Raw genomic sequence first — 14,446 nt, forward strand, 5'->3', positions numbered from 1 at the left:
GGCGGGGCCGCAGTGAGGGTGTGGGCGGGAGGGAATCTGTCCGGTGCCGCAGTGAGTTGGGTGGCGGTGATTTGTTCGCGGGTGCAGGCTGGGAGGCGGGGTTCCTGACTCACTGCGGCACTGGCAGGGCTGGCGACAACGCCTCCCCCGCGCCCCCTGCAATCTGCCACCGAGCCGAGGGGCGCCAGCAAGGCATCCCCTGGGTCAAGGGGCCTCCCATGGGCTTTCCAAACAGCCTGTGCTCATTTCCGCGGGAGCCCTCGGGGCGCTGTGCTGTGACTGCATTGTCACTGTTTGTTTATTTCTACATCTGCTCTGTTAGAAGATAGACCCGCTTAGGGCAGAGCCTTCTAATCCACCCCCTGATGAATTCGGGCCCTCGCCTTTGGCACAATGCCTGGCGCGTCATCACAACTCGGGTGATCAGTACGGCAGCGAAGGAAGGGGGGTCGGGACTGGAGAGGAGAGGGGGAGGAATTCAGAGGACGGGAGACAAACAAAAATGGAAGGTAACGAGCTTTCATAACTGCAGAAGTGCAAAACAGCTCCCTGTGTGATGTAGGAAGTAAAACCGTACAGAGATGGGACTTGGCTGGCCTGCCCTTCACACACTTTGGACATTAACCCAAAGTTCACACTCCTGCCATGACAGTGATGGTGGACAGGAGGGAAGAAAATGACAAGGAGGAAAGGAAGTGTCTTTTGCTCTTAAAAATGAGAAGGGTCATAAACAATCCATCGGCTGTAAACCACGAGTTGCCCCCAAAGCAAAGCAGGTTAGTGGCTCCTGCCGCCTCATCATAGCCTCAGAACCTACAGAGCCTGGAGGACTCTCAGACAGTATCTAATATCCCATTTTACAGATGAGAAAACTGAGGTTCAGGCAGGAATGCAGACAGGAATCAAGGCTTTGGGTTTGGGGTTTGCAATCCATTACTTTGCCTCCTGCATCCACTGCCTTTCCCTGAGCATTTTCTTCTTCCGGTTTCTCGGAAATTAAAATTGCGAGAGAAGCAACACAGAGTGTTTTTCCCAGGGCCTCGACCTCGGTAAGGGAAGACATGGAATTCCGAGTGTGGAGACCCAGACAGCCTCCGAAACCCCCACGCACCCCTGGACGTTCAGCAGCTGCCAATGCCCACCTGACAAGTTTCTGGAGCATCTCTGCACACGGAGAGGTGTGTCTCCTGCAGCTCCAAAAACAGATTTTGCCATCTCATCCCCACATTTGCAGTCTCCAGTTGGCTTCTTATGATTGGCCAGAACTTTTCCTCACTGGAGAGATGAGGGGAATCCAGTCCTCCAGCCAGCTGGGAGAAAACACTGCAGTAGCAGAGATAGCAATGGCTCTTCCACCCCATACTGATAGGATATCAGGGAGCCAGGGCTGGGCTCAACAGGCTGAACAATACCAGGGACCCCCAAGGGTCTATACATTTAACCCTGGAGGAAGTGGCCTCTGACCAGGTATCCAACCTTCTGTACTTCTCCTTCTGTAATTGGGGGCATCAGAGTGTATTCTTTGGCTTTCTGGAACAAAAGATTTCTCAAATTTTAATTTCAAAAGTTGCCATCAGGACTGGCAGCTGTGTACACAGGAGGAAGTTGCTAATGCATTTCAGATTGGGGGCAATTAGAGTTTCCCACCTACCCACCCCAAACTCCCAGATCTGCTGCACCACACTGACTCTTGGCCTCCTGTAGAGTTGGAAACTCTACCCTAAGAGATGCACTCCTTCAAACTAACGTGAAAACTAAACTAACAAAACCATAGCACTTCAAGGTATCCCTAGGGTAAGGCTTAATTACCTATTAATATCTCTAACACAGCAATTCTCTTGCCTGGCTATTCACTAGAAGCACTTGGAGAATTTAAAATAACACTGATCCCCAGGCCATACCTCAGACCATACTTCTAGAGGTGTTTTCTAAAAGCTCCCCCAGGTGACTATAACGACAGTAAGACTGAAAACCTCTGCTCTAGTGGGAACTGCTAGTTTACTGGTCAGCATCTGTTCTCCCTTCGATTAACAGCACCTGATGTTCCTTTGGAAACCCCACTCTCTCTTGATCCAGTTGATTGAGTTACACTAATCCCATCATCACTTTCCATTTTACTTTTTCTCGGGGGAATAGCAGGCTACCAGTTTGGCCCCTTTGCATTTTTCCATTCCCCTGAAAAAAGTAATCGGTTCAGGCAGAAGATGTGACACAAGGAAGTCCAATGAAAATCAGTCTGTCAAGACTGGCTGAAACTATTGGGAAGGGAAAGATCTGTTTCTGCTGCAGTTATTTAGGATAAAACATGGGAGCCTTGAGCTCCCAGGAGCCATTTTGTTACCACATGGAGAAAGTCTGCATGTAAACTAAGGCAACACAGAGGAAAAGAGATTATTCATGGAGCGAAAAAGACTGAAATCTAATTAAAACCATTCCTGAAGTCAGATACTTAAGGTAACAGACATTAATTCCCCCTTTTCACCCAAGAAACTTGAACTGAGTTTTCTATGATATGCCACATCATAGCAGAGTTAATCTGTTGCTTTAAAATGCAGAGACTAGAGTTCTAATCTAATATGACAGCAAACAAGCAAGCTTCAACATTCCTGGTGAAAGATTCCAGATATCTAAAGACAAGTGGGTGCTATCCATCTTCAGGGACAGTGGCTCTCAGTGGAGAAGGGTGAGGAAACTGAAGACAGCAATGTTCTACTACATTGGTTTTTGTTTTTTTTTTTTTTCCAATTAGTATCAAAAGTCATTGGTAGCTTAGCCTTTGCTAAATATGAAAGATCTTAAGAAGTAAAGAGGTTCCAGGACTAGGTTTTAACAATAACTATAAGAGCTTTTATAATAGCCAATATAGCAATGATGTATAGGAAGTACACAGAAGCACACAATAGACCATCAAGACAATGCATTGGATGTTTCAGATTCCTGTCTTAGTCATGGGAGATTCCCTGGAAAATGTGCCCACTGTCTGAAAGTGCAAGTGAAGCCAAAGTAATTGACTGGCTACATTTTAGATTTGGAAGTTTTTCAGTGAACAATTGCTATGTAACAAGCTGTCCCTACATTTGGTAACTTAAAAAATGATGTGTTTGGCTTGTCTTTGTGTAGACTAGGATAGTTTTTCTGAGCTCACCTGGGATCACTCATGCATCTGCAATTGACTTCTGGTCAGCTAAGTGGCTCTGTGTCTGAACTTGGCTGGCTATTGCCTGGGGCAATGGGAGTGACCAGCCCATGTATCTATCATCCTTCAGAGCCTAGCCTGGGCTTATTTACAAGGGGGAGTCAGGGTTCCAAGAGTGAGAGCAAAATTGCACAAGGTCTCTTGAGATTTGGGCTCAGAACTTGCTCACTGTCATCCTGCCACATTCTATTTGTCAAAGTGTGTCAACCTCACTTCTTTTTTTCTTCTCTTTTCTTTCTTTCTTTCTTTTTTTTTTTTTTTTTTTTTGAGACAGAGTCTCACTCTGTCACCCAGGCTGGAGTGCAGTGGTGCGATCTCAGCTCACTGCAACCTCCACCTCCAGGGTTCAAGCAATTCTCCTGCCTCAGGCTCCTTGGTAGCTGGAACCACAGGTGTGTGCCACCACATCGAGCTAATTTTTATATTTTTAGTAGAGGTGGGGTTTCACCATGTTGTCCAGGCTGGTCTCAAACTCCTCACCTCAGGTTATCCACCCGCCTTGGCCTCCCAAAGTGCTGGGATTACAGGTATGAGCCACCATGCCCGGCCACAACCCCACTTCTTGATGGAAGGAGCTGCAAAGTCACATTGCAGAGCACCAGTAAGAGCTCAGAGATCATTTAGCCCAATCCTCCCCATTTAACAGATGAGAAACTATAGGCACTAAGCTTACCCAAGTCCCCATCTGATTAAGTAAATTATATAGTATTATGCTGCCTTCCACACTGATACACTGTCCACACTGATGCTTTGTCCACTATATCTCCTTTTTCCAAGTTATTTCCCAGACGATGTAGGTCATGTCCATTATCATAAAATCTCTGCGAAGTGGTTAGGCAGAAATTGCCTAAATTTGCTACCTAACAATGAAAGAAACTGATACTCTTCTTCTCAAAGTCGCCCATCAAATATATAGGAATTCTTTCCCAGGACTGGGCATTGGAGTCACAACAGAAAGCAGGGCAGACATAGATCTTATCTGTACAGAACATAGAGTTTATCATTTAAGTGGTGTCACTGGGACTTGAACCAAGACTGTATGATTCCTCCTCTGGATGCACTTTTTACCCGCAGTGGCTATTATGGTTCCCTGAAGGCTAGTTTGTCTATCAAAGTCAATTGTTTGTATTTGTGATGCGGCAATCCATATTAACCTACAGGGTTCTCAGCCTCCCCTCATCCCCTTCTCTTCTTGTGAATGAGAATGCTCTGTTTGACCACTCAACTTGGTGTGTTCTCCCCTGCCTTTACTGGGTAAGGTCCCAGGCCTTTGTGGTGGTTGACTCTGAATAATGTGTAGATAAAGTTTAGAAGAACCAGGAGGAAAAAAGTAAGAGAATGAGACAGGAGAACCACATAAGATGGGGCAGCAGAAAAAGCTGGGGTGCATAATAGAAAGGAAGGGATTTGTAGAATTAGTAAAACTACAGGCTACATGAAAACTAGAGAGAAGAAAGAATGTCTTAAAATATTGTACCGAGTTATGAATTGGATCTCTTATTTTTCTTCCAGATACAGAAGTGAAGTTTGATCTATTTTTTATTTTTATTACTATCGGCCACTAACTTAATTGGTTTTTAATGTAACACTTTGGCAGGCCTAAACCACATGCAAACTAGGTAGTTATCTGGAGCAAATTTAATTAAGAATCATTATGTCCCCTGGAAGGACAACCAGAGTTTGTGCCTTCTCTAAATACTTGGTCCAAATCAAAACATCAATTATCCTTTTCTTAAGAGAAAAAAAAAAAAGTCAACTCCATACTTTATTCCGGTTTCATTGATTTTTCCCTAATGACGTTTTTCTGTTTCAGCATCCTAATTGGGATACCACATCACATTTGTTTGTCATATCTCCCTAACTCCTCTGGGCTGTGGCAGTTTTTCAGACTCTCGTTTTTTGGGGTAACTACAATAGCTTTGAGGAGAGCTAGTCAGGCATTTGGTGAAATGCCTTTCAATTCGATTTTTCTAAATTTTTCTTTTCATGGTTACACTTGAGTTATTGTCTTCCCACAGAGAAAAGACCACAGAGGCAAAATAGCATTTTAAACACATGATATCAAGTGTGCATATCATCAACATGGCTTATCACCAATGACGTTAACCTCGACCATCTGGCTAATGTGGTGTTTGCCAACTTCTTCACTGTAAAGTTGCTTCTCTCTCCCTTTCCATCCTGTATTCTTTGGAATCAAGATGCTAATTGTAGTCCACACTTAAGGAGTGGGGAGTTCTGTCTTTAACCATAGTGAAGAATTTTATTTACTGGAATTTCATTTAAAGTTGGAGTGGGAAGGAGGATGATTCTCAGAAGAACAATAGTGTAAAGAACAGAAGAACAATACTGTAAAGTGTAAGGGGTGAGGGAGTTCCCATGCTATAAGCATGATGGGCAGAAATATGCAGAGTAGGGAATGAAGAAATGAGAGGCCACGTGCTGGTGAAAGGAAGGTTTGGAAAAAGAGAGAGAAAATTTAGCAGTTGTTCTCACTGCAAAATTTTGTAAAGAGACACCTAGAGAGGATGCTGTGAATGTTTTCTGAGCAACTCACTGTGAGAAGCCCCTACACTACATCTTTGAGAAAACTTGCCCATTCATCTTCTGGGCACCAGAAACAACACTGCTATCTTGTCCAGGCAAAAACTGTTCCACAAGAGAGTCCTATCATATTTTGGTTGCATCAGCAAACAATAAGTTGGGCTGGGTCTAGATCTGAAATGAAAAGTCTGTAATCCAAAGACCAGATCAAGCATATTGTTTAATTTCTTCAACCTCAAGGAACTTCTAAAATTGCTTATAGTAGCAGATTTTTGCAATGGCATCCATTAGTTGCACAGCAGTTTCCCATTATTTATCTAAACATGCAAGGGGTAGAGTGGCTAATAGTGGGATCTTTGGACCGTCTTGAAGATTGGACTCTTTTGTTAATTTTGTATTCCTCGATTATTGCTTATACATATATTGTACTCCATTGTGACTCATATTTTTTGGTCATTACTTTTTACTTACATATAGCCCATAACTGTTTTTTATGTGTGTTTCTACTGCAGAGAGAAAGATTATTCCCCAACTCAATGCCTGTTAACTGATTGGCTGCTTTATGGTTGCTATTTCCATTCTGCCCATTTGTGTTGAAAGATAAAGCCTCAATAACTTACACTGAGCAGTTTAGCAAGTTGAAAGAAACTAAATGTAGGATCCCTATGTTTCCACAAAGGATATGCAGGCTTCAACTAGAAAGATGACTTCAGTGTTTAGGGAAGAAATAAGCGTATTCTAACAAGAGTTTTGCAGTCAGCAAAACAAGGTATGTGGTAAATAGGTCCTATCTTGGGAACTGCCAGAGCCCAGAGCTCGTGCTGTTGGCCTATCCAAGGAAACCAGTTAAATTAACTGTCTGGAAGGTATCCACAGAGATCCTTGGCTGGGAGGCAGAAGCAGGACATGGAACAGGTGCCCCTTTCCACTATTCCTGGGCACAAAGTCTCATTTCCAGCACATGCTGTGGCAGCAGGAGACACAGTAAATCAACCAAGCTTCATTTCATCTCAGAAGTCCTCTGTGTACTAATAATGCAGGGAGGCTTAGTTCACGAAGGAAAGAAAAAACAAATAAATGCTGATGGTTTTTAGAGCCAGTCCCAGTGATAAGCCTGGAACAGGCAAATATTCTTAGTGATTCAGACAACTACTATTAAACAGAGGCCAGTTTCCAAGTGGCATTGTGTGCCAAACATAGCTTTTATCATTTTTGATGAGATGTTTATGATGCTTGTTATCTACCAATATTATTAATGTTATTAATGACGTAAAAAAGCCATTTAGCATTTGCCACCTGTGTGCCAGAAGGCAGGCCTTCTTTCTTCTTCGGTCTTTGTCCTCACTAGTTTCCTAGGCCATCTTTGCTTTGAGAAGGAGCAAGGTTGTCAGCCTAGACCTTGTCTGAGTTCTTGTCTGAAATATGTTGGTCACCTAAGTGCATAATTCAAAGAAGCCTCCAGCTTGGTGGCTCCTGGGCTCCCAGTCCTCCAGTTTGCCTTTTAAGACTGCTGGGAAATCATAGCATTCAGTTAGCTGTTACTCTTGCATTAGAAAAGTAAAATGAAGTATTCCACAGGAAAAAAAAAAATGTTTTGTTTTAACATCAAAATCTTGAGTGGGATTGGATATGAACCTTAGAAGAAGACCATCTCTGTGAAATCCCTGTTGCAAGGACAGAAGCAAAACTATTCTCAGCCAGAAAGAAGCCGTCCTTGGGCCAAATTCAGTGCTACCCCCAGTGGTCTGGATAGCAATGCTCTGTGAGACCAGCAACTTTCAGTCTTGGGAAGAATCCAAATCTCCATCAGATAAAAATGTCTACTCCGGCCCATACCCATATTATCATGGGGTGGACTTGGGTGCCATGTGGACTGTGCAGGCCACATTTGGGTTGGTTAAGTGTCTTAATCTGCCTCTTATATGTCTCTACCCTGTACCCATAGCTAACATGTCCTTAAGTGGGAAGGGAGAGACAGATGATAACTAAATAAAACTACAGTCTGCATCATTTACTCAAGCAAGTCACGTGACCAACCCCAGTTCCGAGGAGTGTGGAAATAGACTCTGCCCCAGACGCTACCTCATAGAAAGAGGAATTATGAGGTCACTTGACAAAATGATACATGAATACAGGGTTGAGCAAAGAATTAGGACAAATGGTGCAATCCATCACAACCAGTTTAACATCATCTCTTTCAGATTAAGTCAGTCTCATTTGGGCAAATTATTAATCATTTCTTATTCAAATGCTCTATAAGAATTGTTATCTCTTCCTTCTCAGTGGATCTCACAAGCTGATCTTTCCTTCTAACACAGTATTTGGGAACAGGCAGAAGTTTCTGTGCTTACCTACATATTGTTCTCTGCTGGCTCCCAATGACCTCAAGTTCAGATATGCCCTCTCAGGGAAAACTCTAATTTTGCTTCATCTATTGGGTCTTGTGTAATTTATAGTCTGTCTTTGCTGAATTGTCTTTCTTTTGCGGTCTTGGTGTTGAAATTCCTCCTCTGGGACATGGCAAGGATTCCCATTGAATCTTGAGCCTGAGTGACCCACGCTGCAGGCCTCTTCTACAAAATCACCACATTCTTTACTGAGAGTCCCTTGGTGGGGTTACAAGTCAGTTTCCTGGGGCATGCAAGGAAGTGAATTCTCTGTAAAGCATTCTCAGGCTAAGGCAGGTGAAATAAGCTTTCTTGCTATTTAACGCTATCATGTGTTCATTTCTTTTCTTTTTTGATGTCTCCCTATTGGCAAAGGACTCATCTTATGGTCTTTAAATGTTCCTAAGATCTGCTGGTAAAAGTGAGGAATAAGTTTCCTTGTTCTGGCATTCCTCCAAAACTGTCTGGTTATTTCTCCCACTGTATCATCTTGGATGCTTTTGGCTCTAAATAACAGAAACCCTGACTCAAACTGGATTAAACAAGAAAGAACACCATTATAGCACAAAATGAAAAGTCTAGCATTAGGTTTGGTTGATTCAAGGGCTCAGCAGTGTCAGCTGGGACATGGGTTATTTCCACCTCTTCACTATGAAATCCACACTGTTGACTTCATTCCAAAGTTGACTTCTCTGCATAGCCAGAAGCTGGCTGTAAATGGTACAGTAATACCCCCTTATCCAAGAGGGAATTGTTCCAAGACCCCTAGTGGATGCCTAAAACTGCTGATAGTACCAAATGCTATATATACTATCTTTTTTCCTATCCATATATACTATGATAAAGTTTAATTTATAAATTAGGTACCATAAAGATTAACAACCATAAGTAAAATATGGGTTGGTTGAACACATGCACTATAATACAACAACAGTCAATCTGGTAACCGAGAGGGTTCAATGACTAATGCGTGGTAGCATGTACAATGTGGATATGGTGCACAATTTAAAACTTGTGAATTGTTTATTTCTGAAAATGTCCATGGAATAGTTTCAGACTGTGGTTGACCATAGGTAACCAAGATGCAGAAATAAAAATAAAACCATGGAGATGGGGGGACTAACTACTGTATGGAGAGCCTACTTCCTCCATCACCAATGGGAAAGAAAAAAAGAAAAACTTCTCTGTAACCTTATATTTAAAAACTTTTCCTTCATCTTGATTGGGTCATCTCAGAACAAGTAAGAATGGACAGAGGAATACCATGTGCTGATTGACTAAAGCCTGGGTTTCTAAACCAATTGCCATCAAGCGGATTGGGATTACCATAATTTTTGCTGAGACTAAGCCCCACTCCAGTAACTAAAGGTGAGTTCAGTTTCTCTGGTCACTATGGACTGTGTGAGGTAAGATGCACAGCGAACAAAATATTCATTCTATCAATAAGGAGCAGGCAATTATGAAGCTCATTGCTCAAAAATAATCATCTTAAGTGATCATCTAAAACTATCTTTCTAAAGATTTTGTCTATCTACTAGAAGGAACCAGTTCACTCATATCTGACCTCCTGCCCCTCAGTTTCTCTTTCTCCCTCTCTCTTTCAGTGGTGGGAAACTTTCTACTCCTTTCTGTCTCCTTGAAACTTTCCTTTAAATGTAAGCTAAGTTTTTTCTACTCTGCTTTACAATGAAACTGTGTTCAGTCTCCGCACATTGCTCTTAATATGTAAAGAAAGGCTTCACATTTTTAAAAATTTTTTTCTTTGCTGACAAAAGTTAGCTTTCTAAACTTTTGTTTCATTCAACTTTTAAGTTGTGATTCAGTGACACCCCATATTGTCTAGGGACCCCCGCCCTCCCATGAAGATACACATATGCCAGTGACCTAATAAGTAGAGAATGGTAAGGCAGTAAGAAAATCAGGTCAACAGGAAATTCAGAGTACATGAAAAAAATATGGGCTGGGTTAGATGGCTCATGTCTATAATCCCAGTATTTTTAGTGTCTGAGGTAGGAGGATCTCTTGAGCCCAGGAGTTCAAGACCAAGACCAGCCTGGACAACATAACGAGACCCTGTCACTACTGAGAAACAACAACAAAAAAAATTTAGCTGGGCGTGGTGGCGAGACCCTATCTCTACTATATATATATATAGGCACGGTGGTGTGTGTCTATAGTCCTAGCTACTTGGGAGGCTGGGATGGGAGGGTCACTTGAGCCTGGGACTTCAAGGAAGGTTGCAGTGAGCCATGATTCTATCACTGCACTCCAGTCTAGCCAATAGAGTGAGACTCTCTTTCTCTCTCTCTCTCTCTCTCTCTCTCTATATATATATATATATATATACACACACACACACACACATATATATACACACACACACATATATATATACACACACACTCTTCACACCCGTACCTGGTTTTTCCTCCAGGTACAGAGAATTAGAGCCTTCGAACTCAGACCTTATCAATTCAGTCCCTGTTGCTTAAGATCCAGTTGGCTTCCTTCCTAGCAATTATTATAATTTGTAATTGTCTCCTTATTTGCAATTATGCCATTTGTTTGTCTGCTATTTTATTGCCTATTTCCTGCACTAGAATGTAAGCTCTATGAGACTTCAACTATACTGTTCATTCATATTCCTAACATCTAGTTGAGAACCTGGCACGGAACAGGCTTCCAATAGTTATTAGTTAGATGAATGAATGAGTAAATTTTCCCCTTCTAAATTGAATGGTCTTACACAGTTTAGCACTTTCGGGCCCATTATGTCAGCTGACTCTCAGAATGAGGTTACTCTGTCTACCAGATAATAATAATAATAATAATAATAGTAAGTATTCAGCATCAGAGATGTTAAGTGACTTGCTTGAAGACACCCAGTAAGTGTGAAATATGAATCTTAAATTCAGATCTTTCTTTCAAGTCCTATATTCTCTCCATTTTTACTTGTCTTAAAGTTCCTCAAGTTTAAGAACCATTTTAACATGGAGAGATGGTAGAAAGCCTTCTCATGTCAAAGTGAATAGGGCGAGCAAAATTAGGGAAGGCAACAGGGAGCATTCTGGGAGAAATCTAGTGGTGCATTCTGGAAGCCCTTTCATGTACTTAGCCTCATCCAATGCCCAGGGAGACGTGAGACTTCCCACAGTCCACAGGGCAAGCTTTTGCCTGCCTGTGTTTGCCTGCAAAAACAACAACTACTGTCTCTAGCAATGCCTAGAACCATGTTTCCTGCAAAATAAGAAAGTATAAATGGAGGACACAGTATTGAAATCACAAGATAAGGAAGATTAAATTAGGCTCTGCCTTCCTGGAATGCTCCCAGAGCTAGAGCTACATGGGAGCAAGGCCAGCTATCAGATCTTAGGGCTTCTCCTTTAGCAAAGGGGAAAATCCCAGGCCCTGAAGGCATTTCAAGCTCAGGAATTGGTGGAAGCAGGTCTGTCAGGAGCCCGGGTAACACTACAAACCAGGAGAGAAGCTGACAGGAGGACAAGCAATGCTGGCATTTTCCTCCCTTGGAAATCCCAGGGACTCTAACACCAGAGATCTGAGGCTGCTCTGATGCTCCAGCAACTATACAACCTCCACCCTGCCTGAACTGCCTCCTACAAATAGGAAACTATAAGATCTGCATTATCTCAGAATAACCATTTGTAGGACTAGAGTCCATCCATCAGCAGTAACTGTTCTTACTCAACCTTGATAAAAGATTTGCAGATGAGTTGGGCTCTGTTTAAGTTTACTAGGCCTGCCACAACAAGGTAATACAAACTGGGTGGCATAAATGTAGTATCACAGTACTGGAGGCTGGTAGTCTGAGATCAATGTGTTCACAGGACCACGTTTTCTGAAATTCTGGGTAGAATCCATCCTTACCTATTCCTCATTCCTAGTAGTGGCCATCAATTTTTGGCATTCACAAGCTTGTAGCTGTGCTATGCCAATCTCTGCCTCAGTCATCACATAGCATTCTCCCTGTGGGTCTTTGTCTTCGTGTGATGTTTTCTTCTTCTTATAACAACACCAGTCACATTAGATGAGGGCCCATACTAATGACCTCATCTTAACTTGATTGCACCTGCAAAGGTACTATTCCCAAATTAAGGTCACATTCATAGCTACCAGGGGTTAGAATATCTACATATCTTTTGGGGAACATAATAACCCACGACAGGCTAATACTACTATATTCATTTTTTGGAGGTAGAAACTGAGGCTCAGAGAAACCAAGAGATGTATGTAACATCACTGTGGTGAATCAGTGCCATAGTGGCCCCAATATTTTTCCTGCCTCTCTGGATCTATCTATTGGTAGTACATTTCCCCACAGATGCTGGGCTTGGCCATGTGACTTGCTTCAGCCAATAGGACAGAGCAAGCATGATGCCAGCAGAGGCCTGGGAAGTGCTTGTGCATCAGGATTTCTCCTCTTGCATACTCTGGAACACCGTGACCATCAAGTAAATAAACCTAGGCTAGCCTGTTGAGTGATGCGTGACCATGTGGAGACAGACTCCAATCATTCCCATGTGACCATATGAAATCAGTCAGCACCAGCCAAACCTCCAGCTGACCACAGATGCATGACCAAGCCCCACCAAGATCAGGCAAGCTCAACCTGAATCAGCAGAACCCTTAGCTGATCCATAGATTCATGAACAATTATGAGTGAATGGTTGTTTTGAGCCACAAAATTTGGGAGTGGTTTGTTACACAGAGAAAACTGATACAGTTACATAGGTGTTAAATGGCAGAACTGGAACTTGTATTCACTTTGAGACCTGTTCATACACACAGTTCTGAATCAATGGGATGATGGTTCATAATTTTCCTGTTGGCCAAAACATGAGTTTCCCATGTGTCCACCAGCATCAGGCCAATATACAGAGCTTCTAACTATACTAACTTAAATATTTTTCCTTTCCTTCTTTTTTTCCTCCTTCTCTAAACTATGAATAGAAAGTTATGGGTTTGCCCTTTAATTGTATGCTTTCTGGCTTTGATGAGATTGACCAACATCTATGGTGTTAGCGGTGAAGTAAGCAAGAAAAGGGAGAAAATGAGGGCTCTGTAGGTGAAAGAACAGTCATCTTAGAAACCAGTCAATTGGCCCAGTATAACGTAGCATTTGCCTGCCTCAGATGTGTCCCAGGGCAGACAGAGAGTTTAATCCTTGCCCCTCACATATGAAATAGGCCACTGCTAGGATCTTCAATATATTTCTTTTTTTTTTCTCTCTCTCTCTTCTGCAGGCTTATGGGTGGAATGCAAGCTATTGGAAGTATTTAAAGATGTGACCAAGGAAGCCATGAGAATTGGAAATAAGGCAGTTGTTTAGAGATGGTCTGATGTGATGTAAGGTGGAAGGAGGAAAGCAGATGAGGAAAGGAATGTGCAACTGAATCAATTAGCTATTACTATGTAACAAACCATCCCAAAACTGAGTGGCATAAAAGAACAACCATTTGTTATTTTTCATGAGCTTACATTTCTACTAGGAAGTTCTGCAAATCTGGATTGGTCTTGGCTGATCTTGGCAGGGCTTGTTCAGGCATCCGCTCTCAGCTGCTGAATTAGCTGTCAGTTCCTGGTTCAGGGTGGCCTTGGCTTGGATGACTTGGCTCTACTCCATGTATCTCTCACACTCTTCCAGCAGGCCAGCTCAAGCCTGTTCTCTTGATTGTGGCAAGGATCCAAGAGAAACAGAGAAAGCCAAAATGTTCATGCCCTTTTTTGAGTCGCTGCTTTCAATGAGTTGGCTACTGTCTCTAAACACATCTCAGCCAAACCCAGAACCAGTGTGTAAGGTCACTAACCAAAGCTGTGGGTAAATGGAGGCATGGAAATCTGTAACCTTTAATGCAATCATCTACAATAGCAAGCCAATGACCATGAAGCTGGACAGAGAAATAGATTCCTGGGAGGAAGAATAGCAAAATGTCTGGAGTAAGAGGAATTGGGGTACTTCAGGGAACTCAGCAAACAGTGTGATGACAAAATGAAAGCACAGTCATGTAATCAGCACATGGGTAAATATTTAGGTTGGAGTCTGTGGTGACCCAGTCTGCAGGTAACCCTCAGCCTGGCCCAGCATTTCACTGCCCTCCTACTACTTACCCAGAAATGACTCTTCTGTATTGACTAAGCAAGAAAGAGGAAACTCTCCTGGAAGACACAAGGGCAGATCCAAGGTTTTCCAGAATGTGGTCTTAGGTCTGTAAATGGCTTTTGGACAGAGGCACGACTGAACATTTCCATGGCTTCTGTGACTTTAAATCACTATCACCTCTTGACTATGCACCTCTTGACTAAT

The 14,446-nt window shown here is 42.6% G+C and overlaps 2 long non-coding RNA genes across 2 annotated transcripts in view; one reads left to right on the top strand and one right to left on the bottom strand.

Moving 5' to 3' along the window:
* The window catches only part of LOC105481526 (uncharacterized), a 203,165-nt gene that overhangs the window by 159,902 nt on the left and 28,817 nt on the right, over nt 1-14,446 (bottom strand). The window lies entirely within an intron of this gene.
* The window catches only part of LOC139358500 (uncharacterized), a 28,912-nt gene continuing 14,628 nt past the window's right edge, over nt 163-14,446 (top strand). Inside the window, exons 1-3 of the long non-coding RNA XR_011613500.1 lie at nt 163-509; nt 9,361-9,492; nt 13,386-13,488. This is a non-coding gene — a long non-coding RNA (uncharacterized lncRNA). The remainder of the gene's footprint in view (nt 510-9,360; nt 9,493-13,385; nt 13,489-14,446) is intronic.

The sequence above is a fragment of the Macaca nemestrina genome, chromosome 15 (genome assembly GCF_043159975.1).
Source record: "Macaca nemestrina isolate mMacNem1 chromosome 15, mMacNem.hap1, whole genome shotgun sequence".
Lineage (NCBI taxonomy): Eukaryota > Metazoa > Chordata > Mammalia > Primates > Cercopithecidae > Macaca > Macaca nemestrina.